The sequence below is a fragment of the Tamandua tetradactyla genome, chromosome 24 (assembly GCF_023851605.1).
Source record: "Tamandua tetradactyla isolate mTamTet1 chromosome 24, mTamTet1.pri, whole genome shotgun sequence".
Taxonomy (NCBI): Eukaryota; Metazoa; Chordata; class Mammalia; order Pilosa; family Myrmecophagidae; genus Tamandua; species Tamandua tetradactyla.
This window is the reverse complement of record NC_135350.1, coordinates 27,276,467-27,296,857: the sequence shown is the minus strand read 5'-3', so window position 1 is coordinate 27,296,857 and position 20,391 is coordinate 27,276,467. Positions and strand designations below refer to the sequence as shown.

Genomic DNA, 20,391 nt, shown 5'->3' with positions numbered 1-20,391 from the left:
ACTTGGAAGAACTAGCTAAAGAACAGCAAACTGACCCCAAAGCAAACAAAAGGAAAGAAGTAATGAAGATTAGAATATAAATAAATAAAATTGAGACCATGAAAACAATTTGGGAAATCAACAACAGCAGAAGTTCATTCTTTGAGAAAAATCAGTGTTATCGGTGGACCACTAACTAGGTTGAACCCCCCCCAAAAAAAGGAGAGAGAGGGAGAGAGAAGATGCAAATAAATAAAATCAGAAATGGAAGAGGAGACATAATCACTGACCCTGCAGAAATAAAGGAGGTAATGAGAGGATACTATGAGCAACTCAATGTTAATAAACTAGACTACATAAATGAAATGGACAAATTTCTAGAAATGCATGTGCAAAGAACATTGACTCTTGAAGAAATAGGCAGCCTCCACAAACCAATCACAAGAAATTGAATCAGTCATCAAGAAGCTCCCAAAAAAGAAGTCTGGGAACATATGGCTTCACATGTGAATTCTACCGCACATTCAAGAAAGAATTAGTACCAATCCTGCTCAAACTCTTGGGAAAAATTGAAGAGGAGGGAAAGCTACCCAATTTATTCTGTGAAACCAACATCACCCTAATCCCAAAGCCAGATAAAGATACTACAAGAAAAGAAAATTATGACCAATCTTTTTAATGAATGTAGATGCAACATTCATCTTAACAAAATACTTGCAAACTGAATCCAGAAACAACATATAAAAGATTATGTACCAAGACCCAAGTAGGATTCATTCCAGGTATGCAAGGATGGTTCAGCATAAGAAAATCAATTAATGTAATGCACCATATCAACAAATCAAAGCAGAAAAACCACATGATCATCTCAATTAATGCAGAACACATTTCACAAAATTCAATATCCTTTCTTGAAAGAATAGGAATAGAAGGGAACTTCCTCAACATGATAAAGGGAGTATATGGAAAACACACAACTAACATCATTCTTGATGGGGAAAGACTGAAAGCTTTCCCCCTGAGATCAGGAACAAGACAAGGATGTCCACTGTCACCATTTTTATTGAACATTGTGCTAGAATTTCTGGCCAGAGCAGTTAGACAAGAAAAAGAAATAAAAGAATGACTGGAAAAGTATTTGCAAGCCCCCTTCGGGGAATGGTGAGAGTGGGGAGAAATTCAACTTCTCCAAGTTGAATTCTTGGTATTCTCACAAGCAGTGTGGACAACCAAAGCTATATATAGGCTGAGCCCCCAGTCTTGGGGTTTGTTCACATGAAACTTAACCCCACAAAGGATAGGTCAAGTCTACTTAAAATTTAGGCCTAAGAGTCACCCCCAAGAGAGCCTCTTTTGTTGCTCAGATGTGGCCTCTCTCTCCAGCCAATATGACGAGCAGTCTCACCACCCTGCCCCTCTCTGCGTGGGACATGACTCCCAGGGGTGTGGACCTTCCTGGCAACGTGGGACAAAGATCCTGGAATGAGCTGAGACTCAGCATCAAAGGACTGAGAAAAACCCTAGAATGAGCTGAGAATTAACATCAAGGAGTTGAGAGAACTTTCTCGACCAAAAGGGGGAAGAGTAAAATGAGACAAAGTGTCAGTGGCTGAGAGATTCCAAACAGAGTCAAGAGGTTATCCTGGAGGTTATTCTTATGCATTAAGTAGATATCACCTTGTTGTTCAAGATGTAGTGGAGAGGCTGGAGGGAATTGCCTGAAAATGTATAGCTGTGTTCCAGTAGCCATGTTTCTTGATGATGATTGAACAATGATATAGCTTTCACAATGAGACTCTGTGAATGTGAAAACCTTATGTCTGATGCTCCTTTTAGCTACTATATCAACAGAAGAGTAGAACATATGGAATAAAAATAAATAATAGGGGAAACAAATGTTAAAATAAATTCTGTTTGAAATAGTGGTAAATGAAAGTGAGGGGTAAGGGGTGTGGTACGTATAGTTTTTTTTTTCTCTATTATCATTTTATTTCTTTTTCTGTTGTCTTTATTTCTTTTTCTAAATCGATGCAAATGTACTAAGAAATGATGAATATGCAACTATGTGATGATATTAAGAATTACTGATTGTATGTGTAGAATGGAATGAGATCTAAATGTTTTGTTTGTTAGTTTTTTTAATTAATAAAAAAAGTTAAAAAAAAAAAAAAGGCATCTGAATTGGAAAGGAAGAATTAAAACTCTATGCAAAGCTACTAGAGCTAATAAATGAGTAGAGCATAGTGACAGGCTACAAGATCAACTCCCAAAAATCAGTAGTGTTTTTGTGCACCAGTAATGTGCAATCTGAGGAGGGTATCAAGAAAAAAATTCCATTTACAGTAGTGATCCAGAGAATCAAATATTTAGGAACAAATTTAATTAGGGATTCAAAAGACTTATATACAGAAAACTACAAGAAATTGCTTTAAAGAAACCAAGGAAATCCTGAATAAATGGAAGGGTATACAATGTTCATGGATTAGAAGACTAAATATAGTTGAGATGTTAGTTCTACCCAAATTGATTTATAGATTCAATGCAATATCATTTAAAATCCCAAAAACTTACTTTGCAGAAATAGAAAAACCAATAACCAAATTTATTTGGAAGGGAAGGTTGCCTCAAATAGCTGAAAATATCTTAAGAAAAAAAATGAACTAGGAGATCTCACACAACCTGACTTTAAAGTGTTTTACAAAGCTACAGTGATCAAAACGTCATGGTACTGGTTAAAGATAGATATACTGATCAATGCAACCAAATAGAGTGTTCAGATACAGACCTTCTCATCTGTGGACAATTGGTCTTTGATAAGGCAGGCATGCCAACCCACCTGGGAAAGAGCAGCATCTTGTTCGTAAATGGTTCTTGGAGCACTGAGTATCCATATGCAAAAGAATGAAAGAGGTTCCGTTTCTCATACCCTATCCAAAAATGGACTCATAATGGATCAAAGACCAAAATGTTAGAGCTAAGACCATAAAACTTTTAGGAGAAAATGTAGGGAAATATCTTATAAAACTTGTAATAGAAGATGGTTTCCTAGACCTTATACCCAAAGCGCAAGCACAGAAGAAAGAAGGAGGTAAATAGGGACTCCTCAAATTGAACACTTTTGTGCATCAAAGAACTTTGTCAAGAAAGTAAAAAGGCAGCCTACACAATGAAAGACAATATTTGGAAACCACGTCAGATAAGGGTTTAGTTTCCAGAATATATATAAAGAGATTCTTCAACTCAGCAGCAAAAAGACAACCCAGTTAAAAATGGGCAAAAGACATGAACGGATACTCTCAGAAGAGGAAACACAAATGGCTAAAAAGCACATGAAAAGATGTTCAACTTTACTGGCTTTTAGGGAAATACAGATCAAAACCACAATGAGATATTATCTGGCACCCACTAGAATAGCCATTATCAAAAAAACCAGAAAATGACAAAGCGCTTGAGAGGATGAGGAGAAGGAGGCACACTTACCCACTGTTGTTTGGAATGTAAAATGGTACAACTGCTGTGGAAGGTATTTTAGCAGTTCCTCAGGATCTAAGTTTGAATTGCCATACGATCCAGCAATCCCATTACTAGGTATATGCTTAGAAGACATAAGGGCAAGGACACAATCGAACATTTGCACACCACTGTTTATAGTAGCATTATTTATGATTGCCAAGGGATATAAGCAGCCCAAACGTCCATCAACGAGTGGCTAAACAAGCTATGGTATATACATATGATGGAATATTACACACCTGTAAAACAAAATGAAGTCACGAAGGATGTAACAACGTGGATGAGCCTTGATGACATTGTGCTGAGTGAAATTAGCCAGAAACAAAAGGACAAATATGGTGTGGTCTACTAATATGATCTAAGATTAATGAGTGAACTTAGAGAATTTCAGTTAGGAACATAGGGTATCAGGAGATAGAAATAGGGTAGAGATTGGGCAATTGGTGCTGAAGGAATACAGATTACCAGGATAGATTGTAAAAATTCAGAAGTGGGGGTTGCATGGGTGGTTCAGTGGTATAATGCTCGCCTTCCATGTGGGAGACCAGGGTTAGATTCCCAGACAATTCAAAAAAAAAAAAGAGTTAAAAATTCAGAAATGGATAGCACAATACTACTTGACTGGAGCATAATAATATAAGTAAACTAAATGAACCTGAATGTGAGTATGATAGAGTGAGAAGAGCTGGGGACACATGAAACCAAAAGGAAAGATAAAAGATAAAAGACTTTGATGGTATAATTTAGAAATGCCTAGAGTGGACAATGATGGTGATTGAATATTCAAATTAAAAAACGTTTTTGCATGAGGGAGGACAAATGAATGCCAGTATTGCAGGATTTTGAGAATAGATGGTATATGGGGAAAAAGTACAGTCAGTGTAAACTAGGGTCTGTAGTCAACAGTAACATCGTAATATGCTTCCACTGAATGTAACAAAGGCCTTATGCTAAAACTGAATGTCAACAGGCTGGGTGCATGGGAAAGGGGTATGGATTCTTTGTGGAAGAAAAGAGAATGTCTTCAGATAGAGTGTAGTGGCAAATGCATGTCTATACACTTAGGTTGGATTATATGTGTGAATAAAACTTTAAAAATGAATAGAGAGACAAAGAAGGACACTACATATTAATAAAAGGGAAAATTCACCAGGAAGAAATAACAATCATAAATGTATGTGAATACTCCCAATCAAGGAGCCCCAAAGTACATGAGGCACATATTCGAAAAACTGAAGGGAGCTATACACGTATCAACAGCACTAGTGGGAGACTTCAATATACCACTCTCTGCTATAGATAAAGAAACCACACAGAGGTTCAACAAAGACATAAAAAACCTAAACGATAACATAAATGGATTAGATTTAATAGACATATATAGATCCCAAAACAGCAGGAGATACATTCTTCTCTAGTGCACATGGAACATTCTCCACGATAGATGATATGCTGGAACATAAGCTGAGTCTTTATAAATTTAATAAGACTGAAATTATCCAAAGCATTTTTTTTATCACAACATAATAAAGTTGGCAATTAATAATCACCAAAGAACCAGAGCTTACACAAATATATGGAGATTAAACAGCACACACTTTAAATAATCAATGGGTCGAGGAAGAAATTGCTAGAGGAATCAGTAAACATCTGGAGATGAATGATAATGATAATACAGCATATCAAAACATGGGGTGTGGCAAAGACAATACTAAAAGAGAAATTTATTGCCCTAAATGCCTATATTAAAAAAAAAAAAAGAATGAGCAAATCTGAGGATTTAGCTGCTCACCTGGAGAATTTAGGGAAAGAACACAATCTAACCCCAAAGTAAATAAAAGAAAAGAAATAAGACTAACGCAGAAAGAAAATGTACAGAGAGAAACCAGTGCTAGAGAAAATGTGGAGAGAGGTATCTGTTCACTGTCTGTAGAGAAACTGAGAGGTACAGCCCCTTGGAAGGCAGTGTGGTGGTTTCACAGGATGTGAAGGGGTGGTTTTGCCATTCGATCCTGAAACCCTGTTGCTCAGCATATACCTGGAGGAACTGAGTTTGGGTACTGGAATGGATATTTGCACACTGGTGTTTATGTTGGTGGTGTTCCTGATCCACAATGAATGGAGGTGTCCTAAGGGTACAACGATAGGAATGGAAGGTGTATACATACAACAGACTACTGAGTGGCCACAAGAAGGAATGAAGTTTTGAGACATGTAACTAGGTGAATGGACTTGAAGGATTGTATGTTGAATGAACCATCAGGAACAAAAAGATATTATCATGCCTCACTAATATGGACTAACTATAATATAAAAACTCGGTGAACTGAAGTCAGGAGCATGGGTTATCAGATTGGTGCCTACTGCAGAAGGTCCTAGATTGTAAACTCTTAAAGCAGTTGCATATATTCAGGATATGTAACTATTAATTCTAAATTCTGAGCTATTTTTTTATAACGGTTGTTCCCCAAAACTTCAGGTATTTATGTGAGACCTGAGACTCAGAGTCAGAGCTCTGAAGCTATGAAAGTCAGCAGTACCCCATACAGGAACTATTTAAAAAGTTGAAAAAGTGATCAGACTTCGAGTAGAAATATGAATGAAGCTGATCTGGATAGTACTAAGGTAGATAAGAATACAGGATAAAAAGTATGATATTGTCCGTATTCTAAAACTTCAACTTCTATGTGAGATTAAAAGGAGAGATGTTTATTGGGTACAAAACTTATGTTTTGGGTAGATCATTTCCTAATTTAACTTCTACGATCAGTATAGTTGAACACCGTTAAGTACATGGAATCTTGAATAGGGCAAGAGATTTTGTTGGTTTGTCCACATTAGTATGATGCCCAGATAAATCCCAGAGTATTTTGGGCAGTGAATAAAGATATATTTGTGAAGTCCCCTTGAGGGAATGGGGAGAATGGAGGAACTACTCATCTTCCCCATTTGGAGAATTTCTGGTATTCTTGCAGGTGATAGGAACAACCAAATCAATAGGCCAAGCCTTTGATATTGTGGTTCACCCCTGGGAAACATTCCTACAAAGGATAGGCTAAGCCTATTTAAAATTAGGCCTAAGTGTCACCCCAGAGAACCTGTCTTGTTGCTTAATGTGACCTCTCTGTCTAAGCCAAGTCAGCAGGTAAACTCATTGCCATCCCTTGTATGTTTGGAGTGACTCCCAGGGGTATAAATCTACCTGACAACATGGTACAGAAATCCCAGGAAGAGCCAGGACCTGACATCAAGGGATTGAGGAAGACTTCTTGACCAAAAGGGGGAAGAGAGAAATGATACAATAAGTTTCAGTGGCTGAGAGATTTTAGAGTTAGGAGGTTTGCATGGAGGTTTTTCTTATGCATTTTATGGATATCCCTTTTTAGATTATGGTGTATTGGAGTGGGTGGAGAGAAAACCTGAAATACTTGAGCTGTGTTCCAGTAGCCTTGATTCTTGAACATGATTGTATAAAGATATTTCCTTTACACTGTGACAGTGTGATTGTGTAAACCTTGTGTCTGGTGCTCCTTTTACCCAGGGTATAGACAGATGAGTTTAGAAAAAATATGTGGAAAAAATAAATACATAATGGGGGGGCAAAGTGTAAAATAAATTGGGGAGATGGACATAGTACAGGTCAATGAGAGGGAGGGGTAAGGTTAGGGTATGCATGAGTTTTTTTCTGTTTCTTTTTTCTTGAGTGATGCAAATGTTCTAAAAAAATGATCATGGTGATACACAACTGTGTGATATATTATGGAACAATTGATCGCACACCATGTGTGGAATGTGTGTGTGAAAATTTCTCAATAAAAATTTTTAAAAAAAGGATGATCAAGGCCTGCATTAAACGTATTGTGTTGAACAATTGAAATCACTAATGTCCACCATTTTTTTCATTCTTAAACTTTTTATTTTGAAATAATTTCAAATTTACAGAACAGTTGCAAAAATAATATAAAACCCTCATAGAGAATGCCAAAATACCCTCCATCCAGATACCCAGACCCACCAGCTTTATTATTTTTTTGCCATATTTGCCACATTATTGTAGCCATCTGTTAATCTATCTGTCAATCATTTTTTCTAAACATTTGAAACTAGGTGTGTACATCATTGCTTATTGAATACTTAATATTTGTCTATACATTTCCTAAAGAAATACAGATTTCAAGTTCAACTAATTTATCATTGATATAAATTTTATAATCTGTAGTCCAATTTTTTCATATTTCCATCATGCCCTTTTGGGCCTTTTCTCCATTAGATCCAGCCCAGGATAACGTTTTGCATTTAATTAACATTGTCTATTTAGTTGCTTTGTTTTTTCTTTTTTTTTTTTTTAATTGTGGAAACATGTATATATAGCATGAACTTTCCCATCTCAACCATTCCCAAGCATATCATTCAGTGGTATCAAACATATTTATAAGGTTGTACCCTGTTTCTCCAAGCAGAAACCCTCTATCCATTGTGCATAATTCCTCCTTCCCCCTCTTCCCCAAACAATGTTAACCTATTGTTTTGATTTGGTAAAGCTGATAAAATACAATATATCAGAAATGGGTTGGCTTTTACTATGGGGATTTATTAATTTACAAGGTTATAGTCTTAGGCCATGGAAAATGTCCAAATTAAAGCATCAGCAGGACAGTACTTTCTCTGAAGACTGGCTACTGGCGAACGTGAGCTCCTCTGTAAGATAGCAAGGCACATAGTGATGTCTACCAGTCCTTCTCTCCCCCGTTTCTTTGCTTCTAGCTTCTGGCTTCGGTGGCTTCCTCTCAGCTTCCCTGTTTTATCCTCTTATAAAGTTAAGATCCACTTTGAGGCAAGTGAGTCACATCTCAATTGAAATAACCTAATCAAAAGGTCCCACTTACAGTAGGTCAAATACATCCCCAGGGATGGATTAACTGAAGAACATACTTTTCAGGGGTTGTAAAGCCTCCAAACCATCACAGCTGTGCTCTATTTTCTGTCTCTATGAATTTGTATATCCTAGCTATTTCATATGAGTAGAATCATAAATATCTATCACCTTGTGTCTGACTTATTTAACTTAACATTATGTCTTCATTTTTGAGGAACTGCCAAATTGTTCTCCACAATACCTGCATTATTTTACGTTAACGCCATTAATTTACTAAGGTTCTTATTTCTCTGAATCCTCACCAGCCTTTGTTTTTTAAATAATAGCCTTTCTAGTGGGTGTGAAGTAGTATCTCATTGTGAGTTTTTTTTTTATTATTAAACATAACAACATACAAACACAAACATTCTTACCATATGATCATTCCATTCTTGATATATAATCAATAACTTATACTATCATCACATAGTTGTATATTCATCATCATGATTATTTCTTAGAACATTTGCATCGATTTGGAAAAAGAAAAAAAATTATGCATACCATACCCCTTACCTCTCCCTTTCATTGATCATTAGCACTTCAATCTAAATTTATTTTAACATTTCTTCCCCCTATTATTTATTTGTTTTTAATCCGTGTGTTTTACTTGTCTGTCCATAAGGTAGATAAAGGAGCATCAGACACAAGGTTTACAGTCACACAGTCACACTGCAAAAGCTATATCATTATACAATCATGTTCAAGAAAACTGGCTACTGGAATGCAGCTCTGCATTTTCAGGCAGTTCTCTCCAGCCTCTCCATTACACCTTAACTAAAAAGGTGATATCTATAATGCGTAAGAATAACTTCCAGGGACTTCCGGAGAAGATGGCGGCTTAGTAAGACGCGCGGGTCTTAGTTCCTCCTCCAGAAAAGCAACTAAAGAAACAGAAACAATACGAAACAGCTCCCGGAGTCACAACAGAGACCAAAAAGACAGCGTACCCCATTCTGGAACAGCTGAACGGGCAGGGAGAATCTGCTGCGGTGAGCTACCCGAGGGGCGCGCGTTTTCCCAGCTGGGGCGGCTGGTGACTGGGGTCCCCTCCACGCACGTGGCTCCCCGGTCTGACTGGGAACGTTGGATAGCCGGGCCCTCCCGTCACGCTTGGCGTTTCGGGCCAGCTGGGCAATTAGGACCGGCACTCTCCCAAGCCGCGGCGGCCAGCGACCCCCGCCTCCACGCGCGGTTTCCCGGGCCGACTGCCGTGCAGACAGACGAGCGCCACGAGTGCCACCTACTGGGCAGGAAAAGAAAAACAGAGCCCAGAGATTTCACAGAAAAAGCTTTCAACCAGCTGGGTCCCACACCCAGGGAAATCTGATCAAATGCCCAGACACCAGCAGAAAATAATGGATGACGCTCGGAAAATTGAAGATATGGCCCAGTCAAAGGAACAAACCAATAGTTCAAATGAGATACAGGAGCTGAGACAACTAATGCTGAATATACGAACAGAAATGGAAAAATTCTTCAAAAACCAAATCAATAAATTGAGGGAGGACATGAAGAAGACATGGGCTGAACAAAAAGAAGAAATAGAAAATCTGAAAAAACAAATCACAGAACTTATGGGAGTGAAGGACAAAGAAGAAAAAATGGAAAAAACAATGGATACCTACAATGGTAGATCTAAAGAGACAGAAGCTACAATTAGTGAACTGGAGGATGGAACATCTGAATTCCAAAAAGAAACAGAAACTATAGGGAAAAGAATGGAAAAACTTGAGCAGGGGATCAGGGAACTGAATGACAATATGAAGCGCACAAATATACGTGTTGTGGGTGTCCCAGAAGGAGAAGAGAAGGGAAAAGGAGGAGAAAAACTAATGGAAGAAATTATCACTGAAAATTTCCCAACTCTTATGAAAGACCTAAATTTGCAGATCCAAGAAGTGCAGCGCACCCCAAAGAGAATAGACCCAAATAGGTGTTCTCCAAGACACTTACTAGTTAGAATGTCAGAGGTCAAAGAGAAAGAGAGGATCTTGAAAGCAGCAAGAGAAAAACAATCTGTCACATACAAGGGAAACCCAATAAGACTATGTGTAGATTTCTCAGCAGAAACCATGGAAGCTAGAAGACAGTGGGATGATATATTTAAATTACTAAAAGAGAAAAACTGCCAACCAAGACTCCTATATCCAGCAAAATTGTCCTTCAAAAATGAAGGAGAACTTAAAACATTTATAGACAAAAAGTCACTGAGAGAATTTGTGACCAAGAGACCAGCTCTGCAAGAAATACTAAAGGGAGCACTAGAGTCAGATACGAAAAGACAGAAGAGAGAGGTATGGAGTAAAGTGTAGAAAGAAGGAAAATCACATATGATATATATAATACAAAAGCCAAAATGGTAGAGGAAAATATTATCCAAACAGTAATAATACTAAAAGTTAATGGACTGAATTTCCCAATCAAAAGACATAGAATGGCAGAATGGATTACGACCCAGCAATACCACTGCTAGGTATCTACTCAAAGGACTTAAGGGCAAAGACAAAAGGGCAAAAACACACCAGTGTTTATAGCAGCATTATCTACAATTGCAAAGAGATGGAAACAGCCAAAATGTTCATCAACAGATGAGTGGCTAAACAAACTGTGGTGTATACCTACGATGGAATATTATGCAGCTTTAAGACAGAATAAACTTATGAAGCATGTAATAACATGGATGGACCTAGAGAACATTATGCTGAGTGAGTCTAGCCAAAAACTAAAGGACAAATACTGTAAGGTCCCACTGATGTGAACCGACATTTGAGAATCAGCTTGGAATATATCATTGGTAACAGAGACCAGCAGGAGTTAGAAACAGGGTAAGATAATGGGTAATTGGAGCTGAAGGGATACAGACTGTGCAACAGGACTAGATACAAAAACTCAAAAATGGACAGCACAATAATACCTAAGTGTAATGTAACTATGTTGGAACACTGAATGAAGCTGCACCTGAAATATGGTTTTTTGTTTGTTTGTTTGTGTGTTTGTATCTTTTGTTTTTGTTTTTTCTTTTTCCTTTTTATATATATATATATATAATTAGTATTATTATTTTAATTCTCTTCTCTATATTAACATTCTATATTTTTTTCTGCTGTTTTGCTAGTTCTTTTCCTAAATCGATGCAAATGTACTAAGAAATGATGATCATACATCTATGTGATGATACTAAGAATTACTGAGTGCATTTGTAGAATGGCATGATTTCTAAATGTTGTGTTAATTTCTTTTCTTTTTTTTGATTAATAAAAAAATTTAAGGGCGGGCCGCGGTGGCTCAGCGGGCAAAGTGCTTGCCTGCTATGCCGGAGGACCTCGGTTCGATTCCCGGCCCCAGCCCATGTACCAAAAACGGAGAAACAGAATACAATAAAACAAGAAAATGTTTAAAAGATGTTTCCCTTTCTTCCTTCCTTCCTTCCTTCTATCCTTCCTTCCTTCTCTCTGTCTTTCCTTAAAAAAAAAAAAAAAAAAAAAAAATTTAAAAAAAAAAAAAAAAGAATAACTTCCAGGATAACCTCTCAACTCTGTCTGGGATCTCTCAGCCATTGACACTTTACTTTGTCTCATTCACTCTTCCCGTTTTTGGTCAAGAAGGTTTCCTCAATCTCTTGATGTTGAGTCCCAGCTCATTCTAGGATTTCTTTCCCATGTTGCCAGGAAGGTCCACACCCCTGGGAGTCATGTCCCATGTAGAGAGGGGGAGGGCAGTAAGTTTGCTTGTCCTGTTGGCTAAGAGAGAGGCCACAAAAGAGGTTCTCTTGGGGTGACTCTTAGGGCCTAATTTTAAGTAGGCTTAGCCTATCCTTTGCAGGGTTAGGTTTCATATGAACAAACGCCAAGACTGGGGGGCTCAGCCTATTACTTTGGTTGTCCCCACTGCTTGTGAGAATATTAAGAATTCTCCACTTGGGGAAGTTGAATTTTTCCCCTTTCTCACCATTCCCCCAAAGGGACTTTGCAAATACTTTTTTATTCACTGTTCAAATCACTCTGGGATTTATCGAGGCATCACTCTGGACAAACCTACAAAATCTCATGCCGTACTCAAGGTTCCATGTACTGTGGTGTTCAATTAAGCTGTCCATATAAGTTATATTAGGAAATGCACTAGTCAAAATATAAATTTTGTACCAAATGAACATTTTTTGCTTTAGTCTCACACATAAATTGAAGTTTTAAAATATTAATTAGCATCTATTTTCAACACCCTGCAGTATTGACATTACTTTGTTCTTCCTCATGCAAAAACATTTTTAAATTTGTACGTTTAGTCACTATCCTTATACACCCCAGGCATTCCTAGATTATACCATCTCAGTCTTTATCATCTGTCTTTCCTTCTGATTTCATTTTTTCCCCCAGGCCTCTTCCCTCTGTCATTCTCATTGTGGTTTTGATTTGCATTCCCATAATATTGAATATCTTTTCATGTGCTTAATGGCCATTTGTATATCTTTGGAGAAATGTCTATTCAATCCTTTGCCTATTTTTTATTTGTGCTATTTGTCTTTTTGTTGTTGAGTTAAAGCATTTATTTTTATATTCTGGATATTAAACCCTTAGTTGATACATAGATTCCAAATATTTTCTTCCATTCTTTTGATTTTTTTTCCCCTTTCATGATAATGTCTTCAGATGCACAAAACTTTTTAAGTTTGATGAAATCCAGTTTATTTGTTCTTTTTTGTTGCTAATGTTTTCAGTATAAAATCTTAGATGCAGTTGTCTAATACAAGGTCCTGAAGATGTGTCTCTGTGTCATTTAAGAGTTTTACAGTTTTAGCTTTTGTATTCAGGATGTTGATTCATTTTGATGTTGATTAATTTTTGTATATGGTGTAGGTAAGGATCCACTTTCATTCTTTTGTATGTGGATATTCTATCCAGTTTGCCAGCACCATTTGTTGAGGAGACTACTCTTTCCCATTGAGTACACTAGGGTCCCTTGTCAAAAATCAAGTACTGAGACTCCTGTAAAGGGTTCTTGCACTTGGTTTGTCTTGCTGAAACATATATTTCCCAGAACTGCCGGAGGGTTCCTTGGTCAAATAAATCCTGAAACTCAGAGGGACCAGCTTCTCCAGTATTATCAGTTAATTATATCCGCCGTCCTTTAGTGTGGATGCCCCTTCTTAGCATGAAAAAGTCAGAACAGGCATTGCCCAAAGATCGTTATAGACTGGGAGAAGGATTAAAGGAGAAGGAGGAAGTATAACAGAGAAAATGGGATTTAACCAACAAGTATGGCTGCTGAATCACTATACTAATAGTCATTCTAGCCTCCAGTGTTTTGGCACAGCTAAAAAGAAAAAGCTGAGATGATGGAGTGATAGCCCGTAACACACTCTGGTATCTGTTCTGTAAATACTTGTTGAAGTGTGCTTTGAAAATTATTGCTTTTTTCTTTCTTTGCTCTGTTGTATATATTTTACAATTAGAAACCATTTTTAAAAAAGTAATACACAAAATTAATAAGCACACAGGTAGGACATGAGATTTTGTTGGTTTGTCCAGAGTGATGCCCCGATGAATCCCAGAGTGATTCCATCAGTGAGTGGAAAAGTATTTGCAAAGCCCCCTTCGGGGAATGGTGAGAATGGGGAGAAATGCAACTTCCCCACATTGAATTCTTGATATTGTCACAAGCAGTGTGGACAACCAAAGCTATAGGCTGAGCCCCCAGTCTTGGGGTTTGTTCATATGAAACTTAACCACGTAAAGGATTGGTCAAGTCTACTTAAAATTTAGGCCTAAGAGTCACCCCCAAGAGAGCCTCTTTTGTTGCTCAGGTGTGGCCTCTCTCTCTAGCCAACACAACAAGCAATCTCACCACCCTCCCCCTGTCTACGTGGGACATGACTCCCAGGGATGTGGACCTTCCTGGCAACGTGGGACAGAAATCCTAGAATGAGCTGAGACTCAGCATCAAGGGATTGAGAAAAACTCTAGAATGAGCTTGAGACTCAGCCTCAAGAGATTGAGGAAACCTTCTCTACCAAAAGGGGAAAGAGTGAAATGAGACAAAGTGGCAATGGCTGAGAGATTCCATACAGAGTCGAGAGGCTTTCCTGGAGGTTATTCTTATGCATTAAGTAGATATCATCTTGTTATTCAAGATGTAATGGAGAGGCTGGAGGGAACTGCCTGAAAATGTATAGCTGTGTTCCAGTAGCCATGTTTCTTGAGGATGATTGAATAATGATATAGCTGTCACAGTGTGACTGTGTGATGGTGAAAACCTTGTGTCTGATGCTCCTTTTATCTACCTTGTCGTGAAACGAGTAGAACATATGGAATAAAAATAAATAATAGAGGGAACAAATGTTAAAATAAATTTAGTTTGAAATGCTAGTGATAAATGAAAGTGAGGGGTAAGGGGTATGGTATGTATAATCTTTTTTTCTATTATTGTTTTATTTCATTTTCTGTTGTCTTTTAATTTCTTTTTCTGAATTGATGCAAATGATCTAAGAAATGATGAATATGCAACTATGTGATATTGAGAATTACTGAATATATATGTAGAATGGAATTATATGTTAATGCTTTTGTTTGTTATTGTTTTAATTAATAAATAAATTTTAAAAAGTATGTTGCAAATATAAAAAAAATTAATAAGCAAATACTATATCTAGAAATAGTTTTAATGAAAGTAATGGAAAGACTAATGTCAACAGTATTTTATATAAAGATTTATTTTAAACTGACTCTATGAGGACTCTTTAGAAAGCAATCAGGTAACATCTACCAAAAATGTCTGTACTCTTTGATCCATAATTCCACTTCAAGGTATCTCGCCTACAAAAATGATAGCAAAAATGCATAAGAAAATAAATACAAAGATATTTATTACAGCATTGTTCTTGGTAGCAAAAACTTGGAAACATTATGAATGTTTTTCAAAAGGAATGGCTGAGCAAAGTATAGTACTGTTTACACCATGGAATATTATGAAGTTACTGAAAAGACTGGCTTACAACTAACAAGTTGACCTAAAAGAATTTCCACAAGGAAATGCTGGATGAGGAAAACAAGATCCAAAAAAGTACATGCAGTAGGGTCCCATCTTTGTAAAAAGAAACATTCACCCATATAAAATGTATGTGTATAAACATGTTTGTGTATGTATAAACTTACATAAATAGGATTACATGAACGTTACTAAACTAAGGAAGGATACAGACATAGAAATGACATGATTATATTTAGATAATACAATCATGTGTAAGAAAAAGGAGAAGAGTATGAAACAAAGGAACAGAAAAAATTACAGTAAAAAAAAATCAGATCAGGGAGTGCAAGGGTAGTTCAGTGGTAGAATTCTTGTCTGCCAGGCGGGAGACCTAGGTTTGGTTCCTGGTCTATGCACTTTCCAAAAAACAAACAAGCAAGCAAGACAAACAAAAAATTCCACAAATGGTGCTGCAATAATGGGATACTTACATGGAAAAATAATGAAATGTGACCCTGCCGTAGAGCGTACGTAAAAAGCAAAATCAGGTGGGCACCTACAACTGCTCTTAAAATATGTTAAAATGTAAAAAACAAATAGGCCCTAGATAACATGGATTTATTTCTGTGCTATCAGTTCTATTCCATGGGCCCATATGTCTGTTCTTCTACCAGGACCATGCTGTTTTGATTACCATAAGCTTTTTAATAAGCTTTAAAATCAGAAAGTGTGAGTCTTCCGACTTTGTTATTTTTTGAGATGATTTTGGCATTCAGGTCCTTGCCCTTTCATGTGATTTTTTTGTGTGGGGGAGTGCATGGTCCAGGAATCAAACCTGGGTCTTCTGCCTGGAAGGCAAGCATTCTACCACTGAACCACCCATGCACTCTATATGAATCTGTATTAGCTTTTCCGTGTATGTAAAGTAGGCAGTTGGAATTTTTATTGAGATTTCCTTGAATCTGTACATTGCTTTGGGTGGTGTTTTAGTTTGTAAGGTGCTGGACTGCGATATACAAGAAAAGGAATGGCTTTTTAAGAAGGGAATTTATTAAGTTGCAAGTTTACAGTTCTAAGGCTATGAAATGTCCAAATTAAGGATATAAAAATGTCAAACTAAGGCATCCAGATAAAGATATCTTGGCTCAAGGAGGCTGATAATGTTTGGGGTTTCTCTCTCAGCTGGAAAGGAAAGGTATATGGCGACATTTGCTAGCTTTCTCTCCAGGCCTCTTCAACAGCTTCCTACCAGGTGTTTTCTTTATGTATCTCCAAAGGTCTCTGGCTGTGTGGGCTCTGTTGGTTCTTTCCAAAATGGTTCCCTCTTAAAGGGTTCCAGTAAGCAACCCCATCTTGAATGGGTGGAAACACATTTCCTCGGAAACTATCTAATCAAAAGTCATCAACTGCAATTGGGTGGGTCACATCTCCCTGGAGACAGAAAAGAAAAAAACAATCCCATCCAGCAATATTGAATGAGGATTAAAAGAACTTGGCTTTTCTGGAGTACACAACAGATTAAAACTGGCACAGATAGTGTGGCATCTTAGCAATATTCTTTTAATCCATGTTCACGGACTATCCTTCCATCTTAGCTATATGAACTGTATTCCTGTTCTCATGCCATTAGGTAAATTCACACCTTCCTGACCAACTTGCTGGGCATTTTGACTTCACATATTCAAAACTGAAAAAGAAATATGGTTTGCCTCTATGCTAAGAATGTAAAATCTCCTTCATATTAAACACTTTTTCTTTACTCTTTAAGAGTAAAATATTCTTCATCAGTTATGAAGCTAAAAACATATTTAAACAAATGTATTTAGTCATTCATCAAAAAAATATAAATCTTATGCTGTGAAGTAGGATTTTATTATATAATTTTCAGAAAGAAAATTGTTATTAGGTGATGCAGTCGCTATACCAGACTGCAATCTTATAAATTGGTTATCTCAAATTCAAACCTATTGTAAAACATTCCGTTGTAGTCAACAATATTTAATTTTCAACAAGGTATTAAGCTGTTTTTTTTTTTTCAGTAATCAAGAACAAATTGGCTATAACTGCTAAGGTGAGGTTGTTAGCATGGATAATTTGCCTTGGTTTTATACGTATCAAAACTTAACTTTCCTTGAGAAATAAGATTGAAAAAAACATTTTTTCAAACTTTGTATAACATTGTAAAATATCTCCAACATTTTTATAGACTTTGCAGGCATCTAGGGTTTAGGAGGACTACTTAAAAAAAATCCCATTGATGTATTTATAGTTTACTTCTTGTAAATTAAATGGTTTCAAAGAGGCTAAAATAATCTGTGGATTAGTTAAGTATATTGATTAGAATTATTTGTAATTTTCCATATAAGTCTCCTTGCTCTATGAAGTGGTACTAATGTCCTTCATTTTAAAAATATATTGAAGTTAAAATATAATAATTCATAGTTGCTTCTCACATCACATTAAGTAACTGCCTCATGGCACTATGATGGATTCTGTATATATACTTTTACAGGGACCACATATGCTTAAGAACAGGAACCCTGTAGCCAAACTGCTTGAATTTAAATCTTGGTTTTACCGCTTGTTCTAGTTTGCTAGCTGCTGGAATGCAATATACCAGAAACGGAATGGCTTTTTAAAAAGGGGAATTTAAGAAGTTGCTAGTTTACAGTTCTAAGGCTGAGAAAATGTTCCAATTAAAACAAGTCTATAGAAATGTCCAATCAGAGGCATCCATGGAAAGATACCTTGGTTCAAGAAGGCTGATGAAGTTCAGGGTCTCAAATGAGAAGGTACATGGTGAACAGGGTCAGGGTTTCTCTCTCATCTGGAAAGGCATGTGGCAAACGTGGCGTCGTCTGCTAGCTTTCTCTCTTGGCTTCCTTTCATGAAGCTCCCCGGGAGGCGTTTTCCATCTTTGTTTGCAAAGGTCACTGGCTGGTGGGCTCACTGCCTCTCGTGACTATGTTCTGCTCTAGCAGAATCTCTCGCATTCTCCAAAATGTTTCCTCTTTTATAGGATTCCAGTAAACTAATCATCGACCCACCCAAATGGGTGGAGACATGTCTCCACCTAATCCAGTTTAACAATCACTCTTGATTGGGTTACATCTCCAGGGAGATAACCTAATTACAGATTCAGACATACAGTATTGAATAGGGATTATTCTGCCTTTACGAAATGGGATTTTGATTAAAACATGGCTTTTCTAGGGTACATACATCCTTTCAAACCAGCACACCACTTGATCACATTGGGCACTTAATCTGAGCTTCAATTTCTTCATCTGTAAACTGGAGATATGTAGCTAATAGTGTTTTCTATAAGGAAAAAATAAGCTAATATCTATAAACTAGCCAGTACAATGTCCAGCTTGCAGTTATTACTTCATAAAGTTAGCTGTCAATGTTACTATACTCTCTGTCATATGACGCAGTACAATGCTTTATTTATCTTTTATCATCCTTTGTGTCAGGCACAGTGATTCTACAGAGTAGCTATTCAGTAAACATTTGTTGAACAAGAAGCAGAGAGGGCAGGACTTTTAAAAGGAAATGTTCAGATATCGTTCCAGAAAAGTGAAATGGAAAAGAAGCTGTGCTAGGACTTAGTGGTGTGCTAGTCATTTCTGATGTGTAAATTTCCTTCATTCATTCCCTACCCTTCCTTTATTATTACAGTGAACTTTTCAGGATCAGTTATAGAATAGTGGATGAAAGATAGTCCAGGGACCTTTCTGAGGTGATTGCATAGGTACTTATTAATTTCTTGTAGTCTTCATTATTAAGCTTTTTGTGATTTTACTAAAATTCTTTACTAATTTTAAAAATTCTATATCATTTTCAAATAAGCTGTCACAGTAACCAATATGCTGTGAGGCTTTCTGTTCTTTATAAAAAGCTTTTTTTCCCCTCTCTTTTATATAAAAAGCTTATAAAAGGTAGTTTCCTTGTTTTAAAAAAAAGACAATTTTTCACTTTCTAAAAGAGGTTGATAGAAGGGAAGGACTCATTAGATTCTGAAACAACTACTATAAAAACTCAATACTTGGACTCCATTGATTTAGAATGTTTGATCACAAAACAAGCTTGGGTTCAAAGCAGAGATATCTTTCTATAAATAGTTTTCTTCAGAATTTACATAGGATGGAAGCATAAGAGAAAGGTTTTTCAAAGATCTTACCAAATTAATTTGAAAAATATTTCTGCTTACAGTTAGTTGAAGCTAACTCAGACTGCTTCTTAAAATGTGCAGCGGTTCCTTCTAATTACTAGAAATAGTGAAAAGTAACAAAGAAATTTACTTTTTAAATATTCTATAACTGACACTTCCTACTAAATCATATTTAATTCAATAATTCAAGATAAAACCCTCAATGAGATGACAAAAATGGGTATTAGAAATAAATGTGGCCATTTTTAAGTCCTTTTCAAGTAATAACTTCTTTTAAGTATCACAAAAACCTATGAGAGGGTGGGCCACGGTGGCTCAGCAGGTAAGAGTGCTTGCCTGCCATGCCTGAGGACCTGGGTTTGATTCCTGGTGCCTGCCCATGTAAAAAAAAAAAAAAAAAAAAAAACCTATGAGAGATGTACATTATCCCAGTTTTTTAAATGAAGTCAATAAAATATGGAGAAATTCAGAAATTTGCTCAAAGTCAAAGGATTTAGTACTAGAATTGATTGAATCCAGGAACTATTACCTTTGCTGTAGTTACCATGACTAATATGGAAGACCAAGAATTTTGTTTTATGATTCTGTTCAAGTCCCATGGTATATATTCTAGTTCTCATATTTATCAGGTCCAACCAAAGGGTAAAAACTACATCAAAATAAATAAATAAACAAATAATTTGGAGAACAACTGTCTGGTACCGATGATAAAAACTTAGAAAGAGCTTTCTATTCATTCCAAGTTTTATCCCCCTCGTTGACCCTGTGGTAAACCAACAGTTGAGACAGTGACACTTTTTTTTTGGATTTGGTCACTTCTGGGACTCTATTCCTTGCATTGCAT

At 36.7% G+C, this 20,391-nt stretch overlaps 1 protein-coding gene across 7 annotated transcripts in view; it reads left to right on the top strand.

Moving 5' to 3' along the window:
- The window catches only part of RAP1GDS1 (Rap1 GTPase-GDP dissociation stimulator 1), a 275,737-nt gene that overhangs the window by 234,393 nt on the left and 20,953 nt on the right, over window positions 1–20,391 (top strand). The gene's annotated exons all lie outside the window — the stretch shown is intronic.